Source organism: Pristiophorus japonicus, chromosome 5 (assembly GCF_044704955.1).
Source record: "Pristiophorus japonicus isolate sPriJap1 chromosome 5, sPriJap1.hap1, whole genome shotgun sequence".
NCBI lineage: Eukaryota > Metazoa > Chordata > Chondrichthyes > Pristiophoridae > Pristiophorus > Pristiophorus japonicus.
This window is the reverse complement of record NC_091981.1, coordinates 181648380-181674416: the sequence shown is the minus strand read 5'-3', so window position 1 is coordinate 181674416 and position 26037 is coordinate 181648380. Positions and strand designations below refer to the sequence as shown.

General features: G+C 44.7%; 1 protein-coding gene across 6 annotated transcripts in view; it reads right to left on the bottom strand.

Annotated features, from left to right (window-relative positions):
* The window catches only part of LOC139263931 (poly(rC)-binding protein 3), a 266887-nt gene extending 241603 nt beyond the window's left edge, over positions 1-25284 (bottom strand). For all 6 annotated transcript variants that reach the window (XM_070880015.1, XM_070880017.1, XM_070880014.1 and 3 more), the window contains exon 1: positions 25123-25284. The gene's annotated coding sequence lies outside the window, so the exon portion shown is untranslated. The remainder of the gene's footprint in view (positions 1-25122) is intronic.
* Between the last annotated feature and the right edge of the window lie 753 nt (positions 25285-26037).

Below are 26037 nucleotides of genomic sequence, written 5' to 3'. Positions count from 1 at the left end.
CACCACAAGTGACTATTGTTGCAGTTATTTTCACGTCCTTGCCCATGGAAAGATAACTCGCATACAGCAAAGGTGGATCAGAAAACCTCAGGCAGAGAGCCCGCGATTTTTTGATCCTTGTTCATGATGTGCGAAGTACTTCACCATGACTGAGGACTCAAAAACAATCTATCCTTCCAGCATTGTTTAAAAGGAAAATAGATGCGTATTTGAAAAGGAGGAGTATAAAATGATACAGGGAAGGAGCAGAAAATGAGGCAAGAATGGATAGCTCAGTTGAAGAGCCAGCACCAACACAGCCACGATTCACTTGATGTCATGAACTGTGGCAATGAAAATTGAAAATACAGATTCAAAAGATTGCCAAGGTTACATTTTGCAGTGTATCCAAATTATCTGTTTCTGACAACAACTCATCCACAGCGGCTGCAGCCCAACGACACAAAAGACCATAATTGTCCTCTGAGTTCAAACAGTTAAATATATTTCTGTTTGATCCACATTAGTATATAGATTATTACACTGATTGTGTCATATTTTTACATTGTAATAATGCAGAAGGTGAGACCTCAAAGAAAGAAAGAATTCACGTCTTGTGAAGTCATTTTCATTATTCAAATGATATGCACCCTTTACATGTCGTAGAAATATTGCGTCGCTTGATAGTAGAGAAATCATTTGCTGAGCACATTTATCAAAAAGTTGGCATTATATTCCATATAGGCAACTGATGTTGTCAGGGCCCTCAATACTACTTTTGTTATGTATTTAAACCTTGGTAACCTGTATCACACCACTACCAGAGAGTCTACCTGTTGGAGTCCCAAAGGATCCCAGAATCCATTGGGAGCACTGTATATAAGCAGACCACCCACGAGATACCTGCAATCTGGAGTCTTATTAAAGGAGCTAAGGTCACATTTACTCATTGCATACATTATTCAGTTTCATCCTTTATTATGAGCGTATCAATTGTCGACGAGATAACGAACAACCGTGCGAAAATGCAAAGAACTGTTGGTATCCTGGAGAAGTTCTCAGAAGGGGACGATTTGGAGGCCTTTGTGGAGAGACTCGACCAATACTTTGTGGCCAACGAGCTGGAAGGGGACGAGAACGCTGCCAAACGAAGGGCGATCCTCCTAACTGGAGCAACAACCTATGGCCTCATGAAGAACCTTCTAGCTCCGGTAAAACCAACAACTAAATCCTATGAAGAATTGTGTACGCTGGTCCGGGAGCACCTAAATCCTAAAGAAAGCATTTTAATGGCAAGTATTCGGTTTTACACGTGTCAACGGTCAGAGAGCCAGGAAGTGGCGAACTTTGTCGCCGAACTAAAGCGCCTCGCAGGACATTGTGAATTTGATGGATTCCTAGAACAAATGCTGAGAGACTTTTTTGTGCTTGGTATTGGTGATGAGGTAATCCTTCGCAAACTGTTGACTGTTGAAACTCCGAATCTGAGCAAAGCCATAATGATAGCCCAAGCATTTATGTCCACCAGCGACAACACCAAACAAATTTTGCAGCATAAAGAGGTTTCAGTCAGTACTGTGCATAAAGTAATGTCGTTTTTGAGCAGGAATATACATGGCAGAATGTACATGCTGGCTGCTGCACGACCTCAGATGACCCAGAATCCGCCATCAATTGTTAATGTGAGGCAGTTAACACCCTGTTGGCATTATGGAGGTGATCATCGGCCCCATCAATGCCACTTCAAGCACTATGCGTGCAACGGCTGCAGAACAATGAGACACCTCCAGTGAGTGAGCAGGCAAGCTGCAAACCCTACAAACCCTGCAAACCACAACGTTGCAGAGGAAGATCGATCCACTGTGGATCAGGCTGAATTGGAGACTCGAACCGAGGAGGCAGAAGTGTACGGGGTACATGCCTTCACCACGAAATGTCCACCAATAATGTTGAAAGTTGAACTTAACGGAATTCCAGTATCCATGGAACTGGACATGGGTGCGAGTCAGTCCATAATGAGCAAAAAGGCCTTCAACAGGCTGTGGTGCAACAAGGCACACAGGCCCAAGCTCAGCCCCATTCACACCAAGCTAAGAACTTACACCAAGGAACTGATCCCTGTAATTGGCGGGGCAGAAGTCAAAGTCTCCTATGATGGAGCAGTGCACGAACTCTCACTGTGGCTTGTGCCAGGGGATGGCCCCACACTGTTTGGCCGAAGCTGGCTGGGAAAAATCCGCTGGAACTGGGATGACATCCAAGTGTTTTCGTCCGTCGACGATGCCTCATGTGCCCAGGTTCTGAGCAGATTTCCATCGTTGCTCGAGTCAGGCATGGGAAGCTTCTCGGGGGCAAAAGCGCAGATCCATTTGGTTCCCGGTATGCGACCCATCCACCACAAGGCACAGGCAGTACCGTATATGATGCATGAGAAAGTGGAAATTAAGCTGGACAGGCTGCAGAGAGAATGCACCATCGCACCAGTGGAATTCAACGAGTGGACCAGCCCGATCGTCCCTGTACTTAAAGGTGACAGCACGGTCAGAATGTGTGGGGACTATACAGTAACAATTAACCGTTTTTTGCTACAGGACCAGTACCCGCTATTTGCAACCCTGGCTGGAGGGAAGACGTTCACCAAGTTGGACCTGACCTCGGCCTACATGACGCAGGAGCTGGAGAAACCTTCGAAAGGCCTCACCTGCATCAACACGCACAAAGGTTTATTCATCTATAACAGATGCCCGTTCGGGATTCGGTCAGCTGCGGCAATCTTCCAACGGAACATGGAGAGTCTGCTAAAGTCGGTCCCTCGCACCGTGGTTTTCCAGGACGACATACTGGTTACAGGTCGAGATACCATTGATCACTTGAAGAATCTGGAAGAGGTTCTTAGTCGGTTGGATCGCATGGGACTCAGGTTGAAACGTTTGGTGTGTTTTCCTGGTGCCGAGGTCGAGTTCTTGGGAAGGAGAATCACAGCAGACGGCATCAGACCCACCAACACCAAGACAGATGCCATCAAGAACGCACTGAGACCACAGAACGTGACAGAGCTGCAGCCGTTCCTGGGACTCCTCAACTATTTCGGTAATTTCTTACCCGGGTTAAGCACCTTGCTCGAACCCCTACATATGCTGCTGCGCAAAGAAGATAACTGAGATGGGGGAAGTCACAAGAGGCTGCCTTTGAGAAAGCCAGAAATCTGTTGTGTTCAAACAAACTGCTTGTCCTGTATAACCCATGTAAACGATTAGTGCTAGCTTGTGATACGTCGTCATACGGGGTCGGGTGTGTGTTACAACAGGCTAACGAATCAGGGATTTTGCAACCGGTCATTTATGCGTCCAAGATTCTGTCCAAGGCTGAAAGGGCCTACAGCATGATTGAAAAAGAGGCTCTGGCATGTGTTTACGGGGTGAAAAAAATGCACCAGTACTTGTTTGGCCTCAAGTTTGAGCTTGAAACTGACCACAAACCGCTCATATCACAATTCTCTGAGAGCAAAGGGATTAACACCAATGCCTCTGCCCGCATCCGAAGCTGGTTGCTCACGCTGTCGGCATACAACTATGTAATCCGCCACACAGACCGGGCACAGGGAACTGTGCTGATGTTCTCAGTCAGCTACCACTGCCCACCACCGGGGTGGAAATGGCACAGCCTGCGGACTTGCTCATGGTAATGGATGCATTCGAAAATGAAAAGTCACCCGTTACGGCGCACCAGATCAGGACCTGGACCAACCAGGATCCTTTACTGTCCTTGGTAAAAAAACTGTGTCCTCCATGGGAGCTGGTCCAGCATCCCAGCGGAGATGCAGGAGGCGATTAAGCCGTTCCACAGACGCAAAGATGAAATGTCCTTGCAGGCGGACTGTCTGTTGAGAGGTAATCGCGTGGTCTTGCCCAAGAAGGGCAGAGAAATGTTCATTTGTGACCTACACAGCACCCACCCAGGCATTGTAATGATGAAAGCCATAGCCAGATCCCATGTGTGGTGGCCCGGCATTGACTCAGATTTAGAGTCATGCATGCACCCGTCAACACTTGTTCTCAGCTGAGCAATGCACCCAGAGAGGCATCACTAAGTTTGTGGTCATGGCCCTCCAAACCGTGGTCAAGGATCCACGTGGACTATGCAGGCCCATTTCTGGGCAAAATGTTCTTGGTTGTCGTGGAAGCCTATTCAAAATGGATTGAATGCGTAATAATGTCTGTAAACACATCCACAGCCACCATCGAAAGCCTACGAGCCATGTTTGCCATACACAGCCTGCCTGATGTCCTAGTCAGCGACAATGGGCCGTGCTTCACCAGCGTTAAATTCTAGGAACTCATGACCCACAATGGGATTAAACACGTCACATCTGCCCCGTTCAAGCCCACATCCAACGGCCAGGCAGAACGAGCAGTTCAGACCATCAAGCAAAGCTTGAAACTCATGTCGGAAGGCTCCCTGCAGACCCGGCTGTCCCGAGTGCTGCTCAGCTACCGCACCAGACCCCACTCACTCACCAGGGTTCCCCCAGCCGAGCTGCTCATGAAAAGGGCGCTCAAAACAAGTCTCTCTCTTGTCCACCCTGATCTCCATGATGTCCACCCTGATCAACAAAGTATGTACCGTGATCGCGCAAATTTGTCATGCGATATTGAGATCAATGACCCTATGTTTGTACTCAATTATGGACATGGTCCCAAATGGCTCGCTGGCACGGTCATAGCCAAAGAAGGGAGTAGGATGTTTCAGGTCAAATTGGTCAATGGAGTAACGTGCAGAAACCATTTGGACCAAATCAAATTACGGTTCACCAACAGCTACGAACAACCCGAAGAAAACACCACCAACTTTGACCCTCCAACACACACATAAGTGGCAACTGACATCATGGTTGACCACGAAGCTGAACTCACCATCCCCAGCAGCCCGGCAAGGCCGACTGCCCAGCAGCCCAGTGAAGAACTAACCAACTCACCTGCACCCGCATTTGTACCGAGACGATCGACAAGTGAGCGAAAAGCCCCAGATCGTCTCACCCTGTAAATAGGTGTACTATTAACTTTACGAGGGAGTGATGTTATGTATTTAACTCTTGGTAACCTGTATCACACTACCTCCTATGTGTTGGAGTCCCAAGGGATCCCAGCATCCCTTGGGAGCACTGTATATAAGCAGGCCACCCACGAGGTACCTGCACTCTGGAGTCTTATTAAAGGAGCTAAGGTCACACTTGCTCATTGCTCACAGTACTCAGTTTCATCCTTTATTATGAACGTATCAACTTTCATATATCAAATAAATGCTGCCACCACTACTTCCTTAATCTGTCCACAAACCATGTGCAGTACAAGGTGGGAGGTAGCTATTACAGTAGTAAACTGATCCTTAGCATCAGTCAGGGAGAGTTGGAAGCAGGTTAGGCACTCATTTTTTCCTTCAGTCTGTTGAGAACTTTGAGCCTTAAAGGCTTTCATAAATTCATCTTCTTGCTGCTTTGTGTACTGAGAAAAGTTCTCCACCACTGAAATCTGCTGATCAGTTCAACCGGCAATCCCGCCCCACATGCTTCCAGCCCTCCCCTTTAAGATGCTGCTACAGGCCCATGAAGAGCATCTAACCACCAGATTTCCTGCTCTTCCAAATGGTAAACTGCCTATAAGCAGTGGGATTAGAAACAGCAGCTTTCCTGTTGTATTTAAATTGATTTGGCAACCCTGCGACTGCCCACTCAATCATGCACACTACGGTCAATGGCTGATAGCTGGCAAAGATTGAAAACCCTTAGCTGATATCAATTATTTACCCCCTTTCTACTTTTCATCCAGAAGAAGATTGGGCAAAACAAGAGGGAGACAAATTGCACAAGGGAGCCCACTCAAATTCCAGGCTTCCACCCCGCTTGAAGAGGCAGAGAAAATGGCCTGAATTTTCTGGCGTCCAAGCGGGCGGAATTGAACCTGGGTCAGGAGAAAAATTTTAAACAATTTGGAGTGGGTCAGGAACCTGCCATCATCCTGCCTCCACACACCTTTCCCTCGGACGCATTTGCCAGTGCGGCAGCGACCTGAACGGCAGAAGCGGCCGCGCTATTTCAGATGATCATTCGGTACTTGTACCCTTAAGCTCCTTTTTAACCCTACCTTTCAAATTTCCATGGATGACCATGGGAATTACGCAGCTCGGAAACCTTGTCTGTGAACCTGAGGCACGAGTTCAATGGCCATTGATCCAGCTCATTAGTGCACAGCATCTAAAGTACAATAAATATTCTCGCCTCACAGCTGGTCACTTTCCTAAAGCAGATGCTGTTGCTGAGTACATTGTCAGCACAGATTTAGCTTTCTAGAGGTTGCAAGTCTTTTCAGGAAAGTCAGGATCCAGTGTCAACTCATTGCTAGAACCTATCACACCATTGACAGATTGCTTCTGTCATCTCTACTTGACCTGCCATCTATTACATCAGCAAGGGTGCTGTTTATACTGTCTCACCATGGTCCTCAGAATCAGACCTCAATGAACCCAAATACCAGCAGCACCAGGCACAGCAGCAGCACCAACAACACCACCATCAACCTTCTGCTCACCTACCTTCTGCTGCGCAGGACAGAAGGCATCATCACAGGGCAGCACTGCGTCGGAGGCGATACCCTCAACACAGGGTATACAGGCAGAGGATGAAATTCCTCAGCATGACTGAGCAGCAGTGTCAAACGAAGCTCTGGTTTTCATACCAGGTAGTCACACAAATTTGCAGATTGCTGGAGCAAGACCTGCAGCCCAGAGCAGCGGGTGGCCACACCATATCACTGGTGGTCAAAGTCATCAACGCCCTCAACTTCTTCACCTCAGGCTCCTTCGTAGGGATCTGCAGCAGACATTTGCGGCATCTCGCAGTCGACTGCCCACAGATGCATCACTAAGGTTACCGATGACTTGTTTGACAAGTCAGCCAATTGATGAAGCCAGTGTTACTGAGTGGGCGCAGGGCTTTGCCACTCTGGCTGGCTTCCCATGGGTGCAGGGCATCATCGACTGCACACATGTGGCCAGCAGGGCACTCTATCATCACCCAGGACTCATTGTCAACCGCAAGGGCATTCACTCCCTCAATGTACAGCTCGTGTCCAACCATAGGAAGATCATCATGCATGTGTGCACCAAATTCCCTGGCTGCTGCCATGACTTATTCGTCCTGTGCCAGTCCACACTCCCTTAGCTCTTTGCTCCTCCAAACAGACTTTCCGGCTGGCTGCTTGGAGACAAGGGCTATCCACTGAAGACGTGGCTCGTGACATCTTGAGGAGGCCAAGTACTGAGGCTCAGGGGAGATACAATGAAAGCCACATTTCCACCAGATGTGTCATAGAGCAGACTATAGGCATGCTCAAAATGCGCTTCAGATGCCTTGACAGATCTGGAGGAGCCCTTCAGTACGCACCAGCCAGGGTGGTCTGCGCCCTGCACAACATAGTGCAGAAGCGAGGATTAGCACTCCATGAGGAGCAAGGCTGTGAGAGCACAGCCTCTTCAGAGGAGGAGGAGGAGCATCAGATGAAAGATGATAAGAACATAAGAAATAGGAACAGGAGTAGGCCATATGGCCACTCGAGCCTGCTCCGCCCTTTAATTAGATCATGGCTGATCTGATCGTGGACACAGCTCCACTTCCCCGCCCGGTCCCCATAACCCCTTATCATTTAAGAAACCATCTATTTCTGTCTTAAATTTATTCAATATCCCAGCATCCACAGCTCTGAGGCAGCGAATTCCATAGATTTACAACCCTCAGAGAAGAAATTTCTCCTCATCTCTGTTTTAAATGGGCGGCCCCTTATTCTAACATTATGCCCTCTAGTTCTGGTCTCCCTTGTTGTATAGGCATGCTTGTTCACTGTGTGATGTCTGTAACACTGTCATGCAACATTGAATGTACCCTTGTACTGCACATACCTTACCGGTACACTAATTGTGGGCTCCCTTCTCTTGCAAGGAGGCAAATAAGAGAGGTTTGTGTGAGAGTGATGGATTGAGTGTAAGGAATGGATGGGTAACATTTTTAGAGGGAGTGTCATGTCAATGCCAAATAGCCTCCTTGTGTGTTGTTAGTTGGCATGATTGCATGAGGATGAAGGGGTGTGTGAAGGCAGGGGGTTTAGTCAGATGAGGATGTGATAATGTAGATAGAGAAAGAGGGATAGTGGACAAGCAAGGTATGTTAGGGTGAGTAATGATGTGCAGAAGTAGGGTAGGGAGGGCAAAGTGATGGAGATGTGATATGAGGCACAGCAGGATGAAGTTGAGTGTGGCTTTGCACTCACCTTTCCTGATCTAATGAGATCATTGAAGCGTTTCTGGCACTGCACCCAGATCTTCCTGATGAAATCCCTGCTGTTTACCTCCTCTGCTATTTAGAGGCATGCTCCTTTGGTCTGTTCGGGAGGTCTCATCCACCCATCTGAAGGGAAAAGGACCTCCCTGCATGCTCTCACTCCCTCCACAAGCATATGGAGGGAGTCATCTGAGAAGCTGTGCGCAGGCCTCTGTCTCTGTGCAGTCATGTTTGCAAGCATTTGGAATACTCCAGTGGTGCAGTACAGTGCTTGCACAATCCGAGATGAACCTTCAAATGAAATGTGGCCAAGGCTCCTTTAAACGCGTCATCAATGACAACATCAGACCCACACCATTTAATAGGGTCGGGTAGCGCGCAGGGCTGCCTTAATAGGCGCTATTAACGGAAAGTCGATCTCAGGAGCAGAACGGAAGGAGCAGCAGGTTCGCGACCCGCCACAGCGACTTCCTGCACTCGACCCGCCCGGGTACAGAAAATTCCGGCTTATAATGAGAATATTGAAGATGTAGAAGTAAAAGGTCTGGTCCCAGATCAGAGTATGTAAACAACGTTTACACCTTTTTTCATGCCTCACTCACAACTTAACTTACTGCAACCATATCAGTTCATGAATGTGCAAATTTTGTCTGGCCTATTGCTGAACATGACCTGATATTCCTGCCATTAAGCTACATCCTATCTGTTGTTCCTCTTCTCTTTCCCTTGGTCAGATGGATGACTCAGATTTGAAGTCCAGGGAAAGGTTGAAGAAAAACATGCTAAAAGTGCTCAGAAATAATCTGTGACTTTGAGGGTAGTGCACTGGTTGGTGCACTCAACATAACTAAATAGGAGCAAGTGGTGGTGGAAAATGAAGAAAAGGATCAAGCTGTCTGGAAACAGTTATCCTAACATCTGTCGTTAGGAAAAAGCTGGAGTCCAGTATTAAGGAAGCAGTATTAGGACATTTGGAAAAGCATAATACAGTCAAGCAGAGTCAGCATGGTTTTATGGAAGGGAAATCACGTTTGACAAATTTGCTTGAGTTCTTTGAGGATGTAACGAGCAGGGTGGATAAGGGGGGACCAGTGGATGTGGTGTCTTTGGATTTCAAGAAGGCATTCGATAAGGTGCCACATAAAAGGTTACTGCACAAGATAAGAGCTCACAGAGTTGGGGGTAATATATAAGCCTGGATAGAGGATTGGCTAACTAACAGAAAACAAAGTTGGGATAAATGGGCCATTTTCTGGTTGGCAAACATAGAAACATAGAAAATAGGTGCAGGAGCAGGCCATTCGGCCCTTCTAGCCTGCACCGCCATTCAATGAGTTCATGGCTGAACATGCAACTTCAGTACCCATTCCTGCTTTCTCACCATAACCCTTGATCCCCTTAGTAGTAAGGACTACATCTAACTCTTTTTTGAATATATTTAGTGAATTGGCCTCAACTACTTTCTGTGGGAGAGAATTCCACAGGTTCACCACTCTCTGGGTGAAGAAGTTCCTAAATGGCTTACCCCTTATCCTTAGACTGTGACCCCTGGTTCTGGACTTCCCCAACATTGGGAACATTCTTCCTGCATCTAACCTGTCTAACCCCGTCAGAATTTTAAACGTTTCTATGAGGTCCCCTCTCATTCTTCTGAACTCCAGTGAATACAAGCCCAGTTGATCCAGTCTTTCTTGATAGGTCAGTCCCGCCATCCCGGGAATCAGTCTGGTGAACCTTCGCTGCACTCCCTCAATAGCAAGAATGTCCTTCCTCAAGTTAGGAGACCAAAACTCTACACAATACTCCAGGTGTGGCCTCACCAATGCCCTGTACAACTGTAGCAACACCTCCCTGCCCCTGTACTCAAATCCCCTCGCTATGAAGGCCAACATGCCATTTGCTTTCTTAACCGCCTGCTGTACCTGTATGCCAACCTTCAATGACTGATGTACCATGACACCCAGGTCTCGTTGCACCTCCCCTTTTCCTAATCTGTCACCATTCAGATAATAGTCTGTCTTTCTGTTTTTACCACCAAAGTGGATAACCTCACATTTATCCACATTATACTTCATCTGCCATGCATTTGCCCACTCACCTAACCTATCCAAGTCGCTCTGCAGCCTCATAGCATCCTCCTCGCAGCTCACACTGCCACCTAACTTAGTGTCATCCGCAAATTTGGAGATACTACATTTAATCCCCTCGTCTAAATCATTAATGTACAGTGTAAACAGCTGGGGCCCCAGCACAGAACCTTGCGGTACCCTACTAGTCACCGCCTGCCATTCTGAAAAGTACCCATTTACTCCTACTCTTTGCTTCCTGTCTGACAACCAGTTCTCAATCCATGTCAGCACACTACCCCCAATCCCATGTGCTTTAACTTTGCACATTAATCGGTAACTAATGGGGTGCCACAGGGATCGGTGCTGGGGCTTCAACTTTTTACAATCTATATTAATGACTTTGATGAAGGAACTAAGTGTAATGTAGCCAAGTTTGCTGATGATACAAAGATGGGAGGGAAAGCAAGTTGTGAGGACACAAAGAATCTGCACAGGGATATAGACAGGCTAAGTGAGTGGACAACCATTTGGCAGATATGAGAAAGTGTGAGGTTATCCACTTTGGCAGGAAAAATAGAAAAGCAAATTTTTATTTAAATGGAGAAAATTGCAAAAAGCTGCAGTACAGAGGGACCTGGGGATCCTTGTGCATGAAACATAAAAAGTTAGTATGCAGGTACAGCAAGTAATTAGGAAGGCAAATGGAATGTTGACCTAACTTGCAAAGGGGATGGAGTGTAAAAGCAGAGAAGTCCTGCTACAACTGTAAAGGGTATTGGTGAGATCATACCTGGAGTACTGCGTACAGTATGGTCTCCTTATTTAAGGAAATATATAATTGCATAGAAGGCAGTTCAGAGAAGGTTCACTAGGTTGATTCCGGAGATGAAGGGGTTGACTTATGAAGAAAGGTTGAGCAGGTTGGGCCTGTATTCATTGGAGTTTAGAAGAATGAGAGGTGATCTTATTGAAACATATAAGATAATGAGGGGGCTCGACAAGGTAGATGCAGAGAGGATGTTTCCACTCGTGGGGTAATCTAGAACTAGGGGGCATAGTTTAAGAATAAGCGGTCGCCCATTTGAACTGAGATGAGGAGGAATTTCTTCTCTCATTGGGTCGCAAATCTGTGGAATTCTCTGCCCTTGAGAGCGGTGGAAGCTGGGTCATTGAATATATTTAAGGTGGAGATAGACAGATTTTTGAAGGATAAGTGAGTCAAGGGTTAATGGGGAGCGGGGATGGGGATCTTATGAAATGGCAAAGCAGCCTTGAGGGGCGAAATGGCTTACTCCTGCTCCTATTTCTTATGTTCTTATGGAAAAGCAGTTTGCTTCTGTAATGAATGTAATGACTCACAAGACTCGTTACAATAAACTGCCTCAGGTGTAAACCTGATCCAACTTTATTCGCGCCCAAAGTAACCCGCGTGACATAATACCCGCGTTTATATACCAGTGACCCCGCATGCGCGCGTACAGCCTAATGACCTCCGACAGTAGCGCCCCCTGGTGTCTGGTGACCCCAAGCATAAATACATAACAACATCTCCTTTCAAGATCTTAATATCAGTCTTTTTACAAATTAAGATGGTCTAGGACTTTTCGCTCACGAGTTGATCGTCTCAGTTCAACTTGAGTTCTAGGCGAGCATTCTGCGTCAGTTGTGACTGAAGGCTGAGTAACTGATCTGATGGGAGTGGTAATGACCACATCAGAAACTGAAGGTTCAGTTTCCATAATGACAGCAAAATCCTCTGATGAATGAACATTGGTTGGTTGGTCATTGACTGCATCTTCCTGAAGCTGTTCCAGTTATTCCATGTACCACAGTTTTATCTGATCAACATGTTTCCTGCATGTTTGCAACAATAAACACTCTGTTATCCTCCTTGGCTGTGACAGTACCGGCGATCCACTTTGGACCTTGACCATAGTTCAGTACATAAACCAGATCGTTGACAAAGATGTCACGTGAGACAGCAGCACAATCATGATACCCTTGCTGACTTTGACATCTGTTTTCAACACGATCATTCAAATCGGGATACAAAAGAGAGAGCCTGGTCTTGAGACTTCTCTTCATCAGTAGTTCAGCAGGGGAGACCCCAGTAAGCGTCTGAGGTCTGGTCTTGTAACTGAGCAGTATACAAGATAAGCGAGTCTGCAGTGAACCCTGAGTTACACATTTCATACCCTGCTTGATCGTTTGAACAGCATGCTCTGCTTGACTATTAGAAGCAGATTTGAATGGGGCTGACCTCACATGTTTAAAAGCATTGAGTTTCATGAGCTCTTGAAACTCCAGACTTCTGAAGCAAGATCCGTTGTCGCTCACAACAATGTCAGGCAAACCATGAGTAGCAAACATGACATGAAGGCTCTCAATAGTAGCTGTGGACATACTGGATGACATAATAATACACTCTATCCACTTTGAATATGCATCCACCACAACAAAAAACGTCTTTCCCAGGAAAGGGCCCGCAAAATCAATGTGGACCCTTGACCATGGTTTAGATGGCCACAACCAAAGACTCAGCAGAGATTCCGCTGGTGTTTTACTTAGCTGCATGCAAGTATTATATAAGAACATAAGAACATAAGAAATAGGAGCAGGAGTAGGCCATAAGGTCCCTAGAGCCTGCTCCGCCATTCACTAAGATCATGGCTGATCTGATTATGGACTCCGCTCCACTTCCCCGCCCGCTCCCCATAACCCCTTATCCCCTTATCCCCTTATCGTTTAAGAAAGTATCGATTTATGTCTTAATTTATTTAATGTCCCAGCTTCCACAGCTCCCTGAGGCAGCGAATTCCACAGATTCACAACCCTGAGAGAAGAAATTTCTTCTCATCTCAGTTCTAATGGGTGGCCCCTTATTCTAAGATCATGCCCTCTAGTTCTAGTCTCCCCCAACAGTGGAAACATCCTCTCTGCATCCACCTTGTCAAGCCGCCTCATAATCTTATACGTTTTTATAAGATCACCTCTCATTCTTCTGAATTCCAATGAGTAGAGGATCAAATCTACTCAACCTTTCCTCATAAGTCAACCTCCTCATCCCCGGGATCAACCTAGTGAACCTTCTCTGAACTGCCTCCAAAGCAAGTATATCCTTTTGTAAATATACAAACCAAAACTGCATGCAGTATTCCAGGTGTGGCCTCACCAATAACCTGAACAGCTGTAACAAGACTTGCCTGCTTTTATACTCCATCCCCTTTGCAATAAAGGTCAAGATTTCATTGGCCTTCCTGATCACTTGCTGTACCTGCATACTATCATTTTGTGTTTCATGCATAAGTACCCCCAGGTCCCGCCGTACTGCAGCACTTTGCAATCTTTCTCCATTTAAATAAAACCTTGCTCTTTGATTTTTTCTGCCAAAGTGCATGACCTCACACTTGCCAAATTCTTGCCCAGTCACTTAGCCTGTCTGTGTCCTCCTGAAGCCTCTTTATGTCCTCCTCACACGTTGCCCTTCCTCCCATCTTTGCATCGTCAGCAAACTTGGCTATGTTACACTCAGTCCCCTCTTCCAAGTTGTTAATATACAAAGTGTGTTAAAAAGACAAGACTGAAAGCTCTGTGCCTCAATGCGAGGAGTATTCGTAATAAGGTGGATGAATTAAATGCGCAGGCAGCTGTTAACGAATATGATATAATTGGGATTACGGAGACATGACTCCAGGATGATCAAGGCTGGGAACTCAATATCCAGCGGTATTCAACATTCAGGAAGGATAGACAGAAAGGAAAAGGAGGTGGGGTAGCATTACTGGTTAAAGAGGAAATTAACGCAATAGTAAGGAAGGACATTAGCTTGGATGATGTCGAAACTGTATGGGTAGAGCTGCGGAATGTCAAAGGACAGAAAACGCTAGTGGGAGTTGTGTACAGACCACCAAACAGTAGTAGTGAGGTTGGGGACAGCACCAAACAAGAAATTAGGGATGTGTGCAATAAAGGCGCAGCAGTTATCACGGGTGACTTTAATCTACATATAGATTGGGCTAACCAAACTGGTAGCAATACGGTGGAGGAGGATTTCCTGGAGTATATTAGGGATGGTTTTCTAGATCAATATGTCGAGGAACCAACTAGAGGGCTGGCCATCATAGACTGGGTGATGTGTAATGAGAAAGGACTAATTAGCAATCTTGCTGTGCGAGGCCCCTTGGGGAAGAGTGACCATAATATGGTAGAATTCTTTATTAAGATGGAGAGTGACACAGTTAATTCAGAGACTAGGGTCCTGAACTTAAGGAAAGGTAACTTCGATGGTATAAGACGGGAATTGGCTAGAATAGACTGGCGAATGATACTTAAAGGGATGACGGTGGATAGGCAATGGCAAACATTTAAAGATCACATGGATGAACTTCAACAATTGTACATCCCTGTCTGGCGTAAAAATAAAACAGGGAAGGTGGCTCAACAGTGGTTAACAAGGGAAATTAGGGATAGTGTTAAATCCAAGTAAGAACATATACATTGGCCAGAAAAAGCAGCAAACCTGAGGACTGGGAGAAATTTAGAATTCAGCAGAGGAGGACAAAGGGTTTAATTAAGAGGGGGAAATAGAGTATGAGAGGAAGCTTGGTGGGAAAATAAAAACTGACTGCAAAAGCTTCTATAGATATGTGAAGAGAAAAAGATTAGTGAAGACAAACGTAGGTCCTTTGCAGTCAGAATCAGTCAGTTATAATGGGGAACAAAGAAATGGCAGACCAATTGAACAAATACTTTGGTTCTATCTTCACGAAGGAGGACACAAATAACCTTCCAGAAATACTAGGTGACTGAGAGTCTAGCGAGAAGGAGGAACTGAAGGAAATCCTTCTTCGTCAGGAAATTCTGTTAGGGAAATTGATGGGATTGAAGGCTGATAAATCAACAGGGCCTGATAGTCTGCACCCCAGAGTACTTAAGGAAGTGGCCCTAGAAATAATGGATGCTTTGGTGATCATTTTCCAACGGTCTATCGAATCTGGATCAGTTCCTATGGACTGGAGGGTAGCTAATGTAACACCACTTTTTTAAAAAAGCAGGGAGAGAGAAAACGGGGAATTAGAGACCGATTAGCCTGACATCAGTAGTGGGGAAAATGTTGGAATCAATTATTAAAGATGAAATAGCAGCGCATTTGGAAAGCAGTGACAGGATCGGTCCAATTCAGCATAGATTTATGAAAGGGAAATCATGCTTGACAAATCTTCTAAAGTTTTTAGAGGATGTAACTAGTAGAGTGGACAAGGGAGAATCAGTGGATGTGGTGTATTTGGACTTTCAAAAGGCTTTTGACAAGGTCCCACACAAGAGATTGGTGTGCAAAACTAATGCACATGGTATTGGGGGTAATGTATTGACGTGGATAGAGAACTGGTTGACAGACAGGAAGCAGAGAGTCAGGATAAACGGGTCCTTTTCAGAATGGCAGTGGTTAGTGGGGTGCCGCAGGGCTCAGTGCTGGGACCCCAGCTATTTACAATGTATATTAATGATTTAAATGAAGGAATTGCGTGTAATATCTCCAAGTTTGCAGATGACACTAAGCTGGGTGGCGGTGTGAGCTGTGAGGAGGATGCTAAGAGGCAGCAGGGTGACTTGGACAGGTTAGGTGAGTGGGCAAATGCATGGCAGATGCAGTATAATGATGATAAATGTGAGGTTATCCACTTTGGGGGCAAAAACAGGGAGGCAGACTATTATCTGAATGGTGACAGATTAGGAAAAGGGGAGGTGCAACAAGACCTGGGTGTCATGGTACATCAGTCATTGAAAGTTGGCATGCAGGTACAGCAGGCGGTGAAGAAGGCAAATGGCATGTTGGCCTTCATAGCTAGGGGATTTGAGTATAGGAGCAGGGAGGTCTTACTGTCGTTGTACAGGGCCTTGGTGAGGCCTCACCTGGAATATTGTGTGCAGTTTTGGTCTCCTAATCTGAGGAAGGACGTTCTTGCTATTGAGGGAGTGCAACAAAGGTTCACCAGACTGATTCCTGTGATGGCAGGACTGACATATGAGGAGAGCTTGGATCGACTGGGTCTGTATTCACTGGAGTTTAGAAGAATGAGAGGAGATCTCAGAGAAACATATAAGATTCGGATGGGACTGGACAGGTTAGATTCAGGAAGAATGTTCCCAATATTGGGGAAGTCCAGAACCAGGGGTCACAGTCTAAGGATAAGGGATAAGCAATTTAGGACTGAGATGAGGAGAAACTTCTTCACTCAGAGAGTTGTTAACCTGTGGAATTCTCTACCGCAGAGAGTTGTTGATGTCAGTTCATTGGATATATTCAAGAGGGAGTTAGATATGGCCCTTATGGCTAAAAGGATCAAGGGGTATGGAGAGAAAGCAGGAAAGGGGTACTGAGGTGAATGATCAGCCATGATCTTATTGAATGGTGGTGCAGGGCCGAATGACCTACTCCTGCACATATTTTCTATGTTTCTATGTTTTTATTGTAAATATTTGGGATCCCAGCACTGATCCTTGCGGCACCCCACTCGTCACTGATTGGTTCATCCTCTGATTGGCATTCATCCCGACTCTCTGTTGTCTGTTTGTCAGCCAATCTTCTATCCATGCTAATATATTACCCCCAACCCCGTGAACTTTTATCTCATGCAGTAACCCTTTGCACTGATGCACATATGATTCCAGATCAGAGTCAATTCCAGGCCACTATACATGAGCCGTAGCAATGGCTTTCATCATGACAATACCAGGATGAGTGCTATGTAGTTCTCTCCAACTTTCTTTAGGCATGTCAACACGGTTGCCCCACAGTAAACAATCTGACTGAATGGACACTTCATCTTTACGACGGTTGTAAGATTTGGTCTCATCACACATTTCCATAGGTATTGCAGACCAATCACCACTGAGGTCACAACATTTCACAACCGATAAAATAGGGTCATCGCTGGTCCAGATCCTAACTTGTTGAGCAGTGACAGATGTTCTTTCACTCTCAAAACCATCCATTACTAAATCTGCAGGTTGAGGCGTCTCCACCTTAGGTGTGGGCAACGGCAGACGACACAGTGCATCGGCACAATTCTCAGTGCCAGGTCTATGACGAATAACATAATCATAGGCAGACAATGTCAACGCCCACCTCTGGATACAGGACGATGCATTGGTATTAATCCCTTTGTTTTTCGAAAACAATGAAATGAGTTACTTGTGATCCGTTTTGAGTTCAAAATGAAGACCAAACAGGTACTGATGCATCTTTTTGACCCCATACACACAGGCCCAAGCTTCTTTATCTACCATGCTGTAAGCTCTTTCCGCCTTTGACAAACTTCTTGAAGCATACGCAACAGGTTGTAGCTTACCCGACTCATTTGCTTGTTGGAGTATACAGCCAACCTCATATGATGAAGCTTCACAGGCACTTACATGGATCATAATGAACAAGCAACTTGTTTGAACAGAGCAAATTCTTAGCTTTCTCAAAAGCTCTATCTTGAGACACACCCCAGACCCAGTTGTCGCCTTTTCTGAGTAGCACGTGCAGTGGCTCTAACAAAGTGCTCAATCTGGATAAGAAATTACCAAAGTAATTGAGTAGCCCAAGGAATGAACGCAGCTCCGTCACATTCTGAGGCCTAGGTGCATTTTTTGATGGCCTTGGTTTTCGAATCAGTAGGCCTGATGCCATCAGCAGCAATCTTCCTCCCCAGGAATTCAACTTCAGGTGCCATGAATACACACCTCGAACATTACAGCCTGAGCCCCATTTGTCCAGACGATGTAGGACTTCTTCAAGATTGTTCAATAGTGTCGCGACCTGTGACCAGAATGTCATCTTCTGCTCCACAGGAGGTTTCTGTCCTCCCTGAGCTTGCCTTAGGACTCTGCATTGCAGTGTGACAGGAACGGACTTTAGTAGACTCTCCATATTCCTCTGAAATACGGCTGTAGCTGAACAAATTCCAAAAGAACACCTGTTGTACACAAACAGTCCTTTATGGGTGTTGATGCAGGTGAGTTTCTTTGAAGTGTCGACAAGCTCCTTTGTTATATAGGCCAAAGTCAGATCCAGTTTAGTGAATGACTTTCCACCAGCTAGCATGGCAAACAGGTCATCAGCCTTCGGTAACGGGTACTGATCCTGTTTCGAAAATCGGTTAATCGTAACCTTGTAGACTCCACAAATCCTGACAGTGCCATCACTCTTCAACACAGGAACAATAGGACTGGCCCACTCGTTAAACTTGATAGGTGATATGACCCCTTCACATTGGAGTCTGTCAAGCTCAATTTCAACTTCTCCCTCATCATGTCGGGAACAGACCAAGCCTTATGATAGACAAGCCTTGCATTCGAATCCAGGTGAATCTGCACCTTGGCTCCAGTAAAATTACCAATGCCCGGTTCAAACAAAGAAGGAAACTTCTTCAACACTTGAGCACACGAAGTGTCATTCACCGATGACAACGCTTTGATATCATTCCAATTCCACCTGATTTTCTCAAGCCAATTCCTACCCAACAGTGTGGGACCATTACCTGGGACAATCCATAACGGTAGATCATGAACCACACCATCATATGACACCTTGACTACTGCACTGCCAATCACCGGTATATGTTCCTTAGTGTAAGTATGCAACTTGGCATTGACTGGACTCAGCTTAGGCTTCATAGCCTCAGTGTCCCACAGCTTGTCGAATGTCCTTTGGCTCATTATCGACTGACTCGCACCCGTGTCCAGCTCCATTGATACAGGCATGCCATTCAGCTTCACATTAACGATTATCGGCTGGCTCCTTCCCAAGAACGAATACAGACCATACATTTCCTCCTCGGGTTGTGTATCCGGGCCAGCACTGGACTGGTCATCATCAGCAATGTGATGAGCGGCAGCACACTTGCTCATTTGTGGGCACATTCTCTGAAGATGCCCCATTTTCGAACAGCCATTACAGGAGTACTGTTTAAACCGACACTGATGAGGCCAATGCTTGCCCCCACATCGCCAACAGGTGAAATCGGATTCGTACCAGTTGGCGGACTTTCAGCAGCTACAGGTTTCACATAAGCAGTCGAGTGGGCCCTGTCATAAGCAGCTCTACCAGACGACAACACAATCTTGTTTACAGTACTTGCCGTGGCGCTCCAACTGTTCGAAGATATCTGCCTCAAATTATCATCAGTCGTCATGCATGCCTGGGCAGTCATGATGGCCTTGCTCAAATCCAGCTTCTCTTCGGCCAATAACTTCTGGAGAATCACATCATGGTTGATGCCTATCACGAAGAAATCTCGCAGCATGTCTTCCAACACATTCCCAAACTTACACGGCTCACCAAGACGTCGCAGGTCGGTGACAAATCCCGACACATCATGGCCCTCAGCACGAACATGCGTGTAGAAGCAATAACGTGAGATGATGATCCCCTCTTTTGGCTTAAGATGGTCATGCACCAAAGCACACAAATCCCCATATTCTTTGTCCATTGGATGTAAAGGCGAGAGAAGATTCTTCATGAGGCCATAAATTTTTGGACCACAAACGGTGAGGAAAACCGACCTGCGCCGAACTGCGTCAGCTGGCCACAAAATACTGATCCAGGCGGTCGATAAAATCTGCCCAAGCCTCGCCATCCGCGAATCTCTCCATAATTCCAATAGTGCCCAATGTACATGCGAAGGTTTTTAAGTTACCTCGCCGCCAAATGTAATGAATGTAATGGCTCACAAGACTTGTTACTGTAAACTGCCTCAGGTGTAAACCTGATTCAACTTTATTCATGTCCAAAGTAACCCGCGTGACATAGTACCCGCGCTTATATACCAGTGACCGTGCACGTGTGCGTACAGCCCGATGACCTCCGACAGTGGTGCCCCGGTGTCTGGTGACCCCAAGCATAAATACATAACAGCTTCCTTCCTCTTCTGCAAAGTACAGGAAAGAGACGTTTGAGACCTCAATGAGAAATTTCTGGAGGTTTTGGACCGTCTGCCTAGGATTATTTCACCAAATATAAGTGTAAAAGATTCAACTACCCCTTTGTGTGGGGTTCTGATGTGTGACATTGAAACTCTGCCATGGACAATTTTATGATATCAGTAATAGCATCTCTGAGGGATGCACATAGCCATGTAAACCCTGTGGGCAACTATCTCCTCTGCCTTGGATAGGCTACGCGATCAGGAAATCGCGGGCATGCTGACCTCAATATGCAATCCATTAAATTCAATGTTATTACAGGTATGTCATGACTCGCTGCTATTTTTTTATTAATTGATTAATGCTAATGAAATCACATTCTTTGGAATCTTATTTCACAAAGTGTCATCCCATGATTCTATTGGTTCTTTAAAAAAAGAACACATTTGTCCCACAATTTTTCAAAATGTCCCACAGTGCCTTCCACAAACAGAAAATGATAAGTTGGGGGGGGGGGGGGGTGGCATTGTGTTGCACCCCGTTTAGAGCTGGTAACAGCCCTGAGGTGGGATTTCCTGCGTCAGGCATGGAAGTCTTGCCCCGTGACCTAAATTCGGGTTACCACCCCCAAGAGTAAGTGGAGCACAAAATATCGTGTGCCACTTGCTCTGCAGGGCGCGAGCGCAACGGAAGAGTACAGTGAGGGGCACAGCGCTAAGCCGCATAGACAGGGCTCTCCCCTTCATTAAAGGGGAGAGCCAAGCTGCTGACTATGTGGGGGAGAAATGGGTCCCTACCTGGACCATCGGTGAGTGGGGTGCCGTGGCATTAGCATGGTACACAAGAGGCATGCTGGATTGGAAGATCGCAGCAAGCGATTCAACATCCAGCAGGCCATTTTTTTAAAAATCGCCACCTCCCCATTTAAATTTCGCCCACCATGAAGCTGTCGCTGGCACTACCGAATTTTCGCTCCGGGGCAAAAACAGGTTGCTGCGCACAATGATGACATTGTCATCGCCGGCACAGCGGAGCGGGGCGCCACTGGTTAACACCGCCGTTAAACTCCCGCAGACTTTCGCGGGAGTTGTTAGTGGCGCCGCGCCCGTTTGAAAAATCATTTGTGCCTCATTAGTGTCCCCCGGGGGTGCTAACGGGAGGCGCAAACACCCCGAATGTTTCCTCCTTAATCTCTTAATGTCAACCAAGTACCCAGAAAGCTATTCTGCTTTTCTTTGCTAAATGCTGTGGGATCTTTTACATCCACCTGATCAGGCAAATGGGGCCTCAGTTTATTGCTTTCTCTTTAACACTGCTTCTTCTATGATTCTATAGCCTAGAAATTGGCCTCCTTAGCATCGACCATTATTGCCTCTGAAGGTGATAATGGGGTGCTAAGCACATACCGACCGGGCAAGACGAGAAGATCGACTCTCGCTAAATTCGGCAGGAGGTTTGCGGCGGTGGAAGAAAATTGCTCCCCGATCTCCTTCACCTGAAGATGGTGACAACATTGCCGTGCGCATTGCCCCGGACCCGAACTTCAATTCCGCCCCCTGCAGCATCGCCAGGCGAAAACACCAGCAGCTGCAGGAGGTGTTCATTGGGAGGCCGGCACTTCGGGGCGATACTTAAAGACGAGGTGGCCGAGGTAAGTAAAAGAATTTGTGCAATTTGTAATTCCATTTTTATCAAGCGTCTTCCATCCCGATCGATCAGCCTAGCACTCTGCTGCAGTACACCAGGCTGATCGGGCTGGATCGCGGCTGTCATCGGGGAACAGGTAAGTTTTTCCCTTGCAGAACCTGCAGCGATGGTCCTTCCCATTAAGGGAGGGAAGGAGCCTTCCAACGTGGTGGTGCTGCCTGCTGCATTCCAGGAAGGAAGTGGAGGGCTTGATTTAGCGTTCCACTTCCTTCCTGGAGCACAAACCCTGAATATTTTTAAAGTTGATAAACATTCACGTCTGGCACCAATTTATTCAACTTTTAAAAGTTAGCACCCCAATTGGGGCGAACCCGAATTACTCCCCCTATGATTCTTCAACAATGCAGTACTCCTTCAGTATTGAAGTGTTAGCCTAGATTATGTGCTTAAAATTGAGCTTGAACCCATGACCTTTTAACTCAGAAGTGAGACCATCAACAATGAACTAAGGCTGAAAGATTATAGGGCCTTCTTTATCTCCTGCAGCTTGTCAACTGGATTTGAAATCACCCATCAGTTACTTAGGATGAAAGCGTTCCTTCACCTGGAGAAGCATCTAGAACTTGGACACATGCATCACTAGCATGGAAAAGGTTAGAACACTAGCAGCAAATACACTAGCAAATACACATTAAACGTGTACACTGCCACTACTGCATAATTAAATAAAATTATTTCACTTTTACTAAAGGCAGTGATCATATGATACAGCACAGAAAAAGCCCATTTGGTTCATCGTGAATATGCCGGCTCTTTGAAAGTGCGATCCAATTAGTACCACCCCCATGGTCTTGTCCCATAGCTCTGCAAATTTTCTCCCTTAAAGTACTGATTCAATTGACTTTTGAAAGTTATTATTGAATCTGCTTCCACCATCTTTTGTGACAGTGCATTCCAAATCATAACAACTCTCTGCGCAAAGAAAATTCGCCTCATGTCACTGGTTCTTTTGCCAATTATCTTTAATCTGTGCCCTTTAGTTAACAACCCTTCTCCAACTGGAAACAATTTCTCCTTATTGACTCTATCCAAACCTATTCATGATTTTGAGTATTAAATCTCCCCTTAACCTTCTCTGCGCTAAAGAGACCTTAATTGCGAAAGGCAACTGTTCCTTCTTTTATTCATGAACCAGTTGGCACAGCTCAGTCACAGTCTCCGTGGTGAGCCTTTTCAAACACTGCCTCCCTGCCAGGCCCAGGTAAGTACCCAGATAGTACCCAGTGCTAACATTGTGCTTCTTATGGTTTCTGCGATTCCAACACCTCTCCTTATTTCCTGCATTATACCATGACAATAAAAAACTCAGTTATACAAGAGTTGTAATGACACTTCACAATCTCCCCTTTTGTTAAGGTCACTAACTCCAAGTATCAGCTGGAGTAAAATACTTTTTTGACTTGGCTATATAATGCTGCAATGAGTTAATAACATTCACAAGCCCTAAACAAATAAAAATCAGCTTTTTTTCTCATTCTTTATCTTTTTTCGGAGGGTTAGAATTCCTAAGAGCAGAACTAAATATGGACTAAATGTGATTTCAGAAAATTAGCGGTTAGGAATGTTGGCCCATATGTGTTATCCTGAATATACTGAATAAACCTAACTTTTCAACTAAATTCTATCGGTTAGGATTTGCTGGTTTATCCTAAAACCCATATGACCCATTTTTATATATGAATACTTGCTCTTTTTTTAATTCCATAAGATTATCATTTTAAAGGATTACAAAAGGAGATTTATTATTTAATCTATATACAGTATATATCGAGAATGGTAGCACCAGTTAGAAAATGTTAAACATTGGTTTATATACAGACTATTTCCAATATTTTAATACTTGGATTATGTAAAAATATAATAATAGATAAATAGTAATTAGAAAAAAAAGCTCTTGTCGAAGAAACAGGTTATTTTTAAATGCAACAAACAAAAAAGCTATGTTCTATTTTTTATTTTAGCATTTAAATTTTTAACTAATATTCATATTGGAAATAAAACAAATATCCAAAACAAATATTTGTCTTTATAAAAAGCATTTGAATTTGTGAAATCAAATAAAATAAAAACGCAGAATTCATGTAGCCACCAGTGATTGCAGTGAAGCGGGTGAACAGAAAAGCTACTGTAAAAGACAAAGGTTTTTTTTAAAAGGGAGAGGAGGATCAGATTGACTTTGCTCAACGGCTAATGCATATTACAAAATGGCTCTTAATTTTCGCATGAGATTATTAAAGATTTTTTGTTGGTAGTGTTCTTCCTGTCTTTTCAATAGAACATGCAAGGAAAACTCATATACAAGAATGAGTAAGGTATTTTCTCAGCAATTGCTCTTAGTGCAGTAAACTATGAATGTTTCAACTTTTCCAAAGTGAACCTAGACCACACATCATCACTGCCCATCCAGTAGCACATTCCTACATCACATATAAATTTATTGATTGACACCCTGTACTTATACTCAATTCAAATTATTCATTAAATGGATTTGTTCAAATGTTAACTTTTGATGCTTCTATTTGCCATTGAAACATCATCAGGGCAGTACTTGGACACCATTTTAAGCATCTTTGTTTTGAATAGTTTAACAATAGGTTCTTTGTTTCTTCACGATTCCGTACATTCACTGAAAAGACAGCAAACTATTGTATTTAAAATAATACATTTCAGCTGTTTTATTAATTATCCCAATGCCTCATTAAATAACATTAACAGTTAAGACAGTAATAATGTGTAACTGAAATGCTGTCAAAGTGGCACAGCACCGTATAAGAATTTACTTTCTTTTGCCAATATTTCTCTTTCTATACCAATTGTATAAACAGAAGTGTAAACTCCCTTTGCAACAAAGGTGGCGTGCAGATTCATATATTTATAAGGCAATTGGGAGAAAAGGTTGACAGCATTAAAAAACATAAAGTTTCCAAGACTCACCCTTGCATATGTTTATTGAAACATGTATCAGACTTTAGAAGCTTAAAATCTTAGATAAAACATTGCTTATTCTATTAAGATGGGATAACTGTTACCAATAGCAGCAACAGAAAATAATTACATTGAAGTCAGTTTAAAAGATGTAACACTACATCAATAATAGATACAGGAAATCAAATAAAAATTACTGACCTGCTGAAATGTTTCTGCACTGTCGTCCTAATGAAATGTAAATACTGTCTTACTATTGCTCCTCCACAGCTAGTATAAGCGTGGTCCCTATTTGTCTGACAATTCCTAGAGTGGACAGATGGACAGGAGCCCAAAGCCCTGCTAGTATGAAAGAAGCTTTGCTGTTGCTAGCTTAGCCCTTGGCAGATAAGCCTGAGTCAGGCACAGTGAGCTCACAACCTCTTATCCAATCATTTAAATTAGTGCCACATGAGAACATCTGTCCAAATCTGCTCAGTAAAGGACCAGAGGGTAGAACAATCGGCTTCAAAACTGACCAGGAGTAACCATGAATGAACCAATGCTTTCCAGCTGATATTTCAGATGTGTCTCTTAAAAATATCTTAGTGCTTTGAAATATCTAAATTTACAGGGGATAGAAAACCCTGACAGAAAAATGTCTTTCATTTGTAACAGCTGTTTTCTTACAGTGGCTGTTACTAAGTGGGAGAACAAGAAATGTTTAACATGGATATTATATTATCAGTTTACTTTCACACATCTCTGGCCCTGAAGTAAAGGTCATGCTTTTTTTCTGTAGAAAATGTTCCATTTCTGAAGAAAAAGAAGCATTTAGTTCAGCAATTAAATGAATAAATAAATGAATCAGCAGAGCAGAAGTGGCAGATTTAATTACTGCTCTGAGCTAAAGTGCAACTAATTATGGGGTCCATGAACCACATGCCACCATTTTCCCAAACACACTTGATTCTCTTAAACCAGGCAATGGCAGAAAATAAGCAGACAGATTAAGGGCTCAATTTTCCCCAAGCCCATTTTCTGGAGTATTGCCAGAGTTACACCCGTTTTTCTAGGCCAGAAATGCGCCGGAAATAATTTGCCAAATCTTCCTCGATGTATAATTCGAATTTGGCA